The sequence below is a fragment of the Lathyrus oleraceus genome, chromosome 1 (assembly GCF_024323335.1).
Source record: "Lathyrus oleraceus cultivar Zhongwan6 chromosome 1, CAAS_Psat_ZW6_1.0, whole genome shotgun sequence".
Taxonomy (NCBI): domain Eukaryota; kingdom Viridiplantae; phylum Streptophyta; class Magnoliopsida; order Fabales; family Fabaceae; genus Lathyrus; species Lathyrus oleraceus.
In genome coordinates, this window is record NC_066579.1 from 321790618 (window position 1) to 321794843 (window position 4226).

Below are 4226 nucleotides of genomic sequence, written 5' to 3' on the forward strand. Positions count from 1 at the left end.
GAGTGTCATCTCCCCGGTGTTCAAGCTTCCAGAGCCCGTTGTTATTCGGTACAATAGCAACAAGACGAAGGCTTCCCCTTCTCTGATCATCAAGCCAGCCGGCCCTGTGCCGTATTCATCTGATCGAGCTGTACCATTCCGGTACAATCCTGTTGCTGTCCAGGATGGGGTCGAGATACCTTTGCCGTCTACTCCCGTGACCACTATCGCTGATGTTAGTGGGTTGACCCGAAGCGGTCGTGTGTTTTCAGCACCTGCCAAAGCTCCTGCTGTTTCTTCTGAATCTGTTGAGCGCCCTGTAGGGAATGCTGTGAATGTTCAGAATCCGGCACTTGATGTGGCCAAACCCTCCTCCTCCGTACCAAAGACTCCCATTTCTTCAGTTGTTGGCCCAAGTGGCATTGTTGATGAAGAATCTGATGAGATGCTGAGGCTCATCAGAAAGAGTGAGTACAACATCGTAGACCAGCTTCTACACACGCCCTCCAAGATTTCCATTCTTTCTCTATTGCTGAATTCAGAACCCCATCGGGAGTCTCTGCAGAAAGTCTTGGACCTAGCGTATGTCGATCACGACGTCACCTTGGAACAATTTGATAGCATTGTTGCAAACATCACCGCTTGCAACACTCTGAGCTTTTGTGACGCTGATCTCCCTGAGGAGGGAAGAGACCACAACATGGCTTTACATATCTCTATGAATTGCAAATCTGATGCAATGTCCAATGTGTTGGTGGACACTGGATCATCCCTTAATGTATTGCCAAAATCCACACTCTCCAGATTGTCATATCAAGGTCCTCCTATGAGGCAGAGTGGGGTTGTTGTTAAAGCTTTTGATGGGTCGCGCAAGACCGTGATTGGGGAAGTGGATCTCCCGATCAAGATTGGACCAAGTGATTTCCAGATCACTTTTCAAGTAATGGATATTCACCCATCATACAGCTGTCTCTTGGGCAGACCATGGATTCACGAGGCTGGCGCCGTGACATCCACCCTACACCAAAAGCTGAAGTTTGTGAAAAATAAGAAATTGGTTGTAGTAGGGGGAGAAAAGGCTCTCCTGGTCAGTAATCTGTCTTCTTTCTCGTATATTGACGCAGAGGATGAAGTTGGGACTCAGTTCCAAGCTTTATCTATTGATAAACCAATCGAGAAGAAGTCTCCTTCATTCACTTCCTACCGTGATGCAAAGCTGGCCATTGAATATGGTGCAGTTGCTGGTTTAGGGAAAGTGCTTGAACTTGAAGATAACCGATCCCGGGCAGGCATTGGCTATGGTTCTGGGGCATGCAACGAGCAAGGTCTGTTCACCAGTGGAGGATTCATCCATGCTGATCAACCTGCAGAAGAGGAAGCTGCTGCTATCATTGAAGAAGAAGATGCAGAAGATTTGAACAATTTTGTTATTCCTGGTGGTGTCTGCCACAATTGGGTCGCTGTGGATGTTCCTACAGTTATCCATAGATCAGAGTAATTGTTCATTTTGTTTAAAACCCTTCTCCCATGCCAAAAGGAGAAGTGATGACATTGTTGGCAAAGCATATATACAATGATGTTTTCATTCAATTTTTGCATTGTCAAAACATTTGTTTTTCCTTTGTTTTCACTTTTTGCTTTTCTTTATGAAATCAGTGATCACAAAAAACCATAAAAACAAAAATAAAAGCTATAAAAGCAACATTTTTCATCTGCATAATGATTTGCTTGTTTAAATTCTGAATTTTTCTTAACCAAAATCATTATGCAGGTTGATCCTAAAACCCATTGAACATAATGATCCAACGCCATCTCCCAATTTTGAATTCCCTGTATTTGAGGCAGAAGAAGATGACGTTGAAGAGATTCCTGATGAGATCACCCGTCTCCTTGAGCACGAAGAGAAGATCATTCAGCCGCATCTCGAAGACTTGGAAACAGTCAACTTGGGATCTGAAGATTGTGAGCGCCTGGTGAAGATTGGGGCACTTCTTGAAGGGTCTGTTAAGGAAGATTTGATCAGCTTGCTACGAGAATATTCAGATATCTTTGCTTGGTCCTATGAAGACATGCCGGGTTTAGATACAGATATTGTGCAACATTTCCTGCCTTTGAAGCCTGAGTGCGTGCCTGTGAAGCAGAAGCTCAGAAGAACTCATCCAGATATGGCAGTGAAGATCAAAGAGGAAGTTCAGAAGCAAATTGATGCGGGGTTTCTGGTGACTTCGACATATCCTCAATGGGTGGCCAACATTGTGCCTGTTCCTAAGAAGGACGGAAAAGTCCGTATGTGCGTTGATTACAGAGATTTGAATAAAGCTAGTCCAAAAGATGATTTTCCTCTACCACACATTGACATGTTGGTAGACAATACAGCTAAATTCAAAGTCTTTTCCTTTATGGACGGATTTTCCGGATATAATCAAATCAAGATGGCACCAGAGGATATGGAGAAGACAACATTCATCACACCTTGGGGAACATTCTGTTATCGAGTGATGCCCTTCGGTTTGAAGAACGCCGGAGCCACGTATCAACGAGCTATGACTACCTTGTTTCATGATATGATGCACAAGGAGATAGAAGTCTATGTTGATGATATGATTGCTAAGTCCCGAACGGAAGTTGAGCATATTGAGCATTTGTTGAAGCTTTTTCAGCGTTTGAGGAAATTCCAGCTTCGTCTGAATCCGAACAAATGTACTTTTGGAGTCCGTTCCGGCAAGTTGTTGGGTTTTGTGGTAAGTGAAAGAGGTATTGAGGTTGATCCTGCAAAGGTCAAAGCAATACAAGAGATGCCCGCACCCAAAACTGAGAAGCAAGTCCGAGGTTTTCTTGGCCGCTTGAACTACATTTCCAGATTTATATCCCACATGACTGCCACATGTGCGCCGATATTCAAGCTCCTCCGGAAAGATCAGTCTCATGATTGGACCGAGGATTGCCAGAAAGCTTTCGACAGTATCAAAGATTATCTGTCTGAACCTCCGATTTTGTCTCCGCCTGTAGAAGGAAGACCTCTGATTATGTACTTAACAGTTCTTGAAGACTCGATGGGTTGTGTACTCGGTCAACAAGATGAATCAGGGAAGAAGGAGTTTGCTATCTACTACCTCAGTAAGAAGTTTACTGATTGTGAGTCTCGGTACTCTATGCTTGAGAAGACGTGCTGTGCTTTAGCTTGGGCAGCTAAGCGTTTGCGCCAGTACATGATAAATCATACAACTTGGTTGATATCCAGAATGGATCCAATTAAGTATATCTTCGAGAAGCCTGCTTTAACTGGGAGGATTGCCCGTTGGCAGATGTTGTTGTCTGAGTATGATATTGAGTATCGAGCTCAGAAAGCTATCAAAGGTAGTATCTTGGCTGACCATCTAGCGCACCAGCCAATTGAAGATCATCAGTCTGTTCAGTATGACTTCCCTGACGAGGAAATTCTGTATTTGAAGATGAAAGATTGCGATGAGCCTACACTTGATGAAGGTCCAGAACCTGGTTCCAGATGGACGATGGTGTTTGATGGCGCTGTTAATCAATATGGAAATGGAATTGGGGCAGTAATTGTTAATCCCCAGGGATCGCACATTCCGTTTACAGCAAGGCTAACTTTCAAATGCACGAATAATATGGCGGAGTATGAAGCCTGTATTATGGGACTTGAAGAATGCATTGATTTGAGAATCAAATATCTTGATGTCTATGGTGATTCAGCTTTGGTTGTCAATCAGATCAAAGGTGAATGGGAGACAAATCAACCAGGTCTCATCCCATACAGAGATTATGCAAGGAGAATTTCAACTTTCTTCACAGAAGTTGAATTTTATCATATTCCTCGAGAGGATAATCGGATGGCAGATGCCCTTGCTACACTTGCTTCCATGATTGTTGTCAGATGGTGGAATGATGTCCCCAACATTACTGTGATGCGCTTGGACAGACCCGCTCACATATTTGCAATCGAAGAAGTGAAAGATGACAAGCCTTGGTATTTTGATATCAAGAATTTCCTCCAGAACCAGGTCTACCCGCCTGGGGCATCTGTGAAAGATAGGAAAACTTTGAGAAGGTTGTCAGGCAGTTTCTACCTCAGTGGTGAAGTGCTGTATAAGAGAAATTTTGATATGGTTTTGCTCAGATGCGTGGATAGACACGAAGCAAACCTGTTGATGACTGAGGTCCATGAGGGTTCATTTGGTACTCATTCCAATGGACATGCCATGGCTAAGAAGATGTTGAGAGCAGGC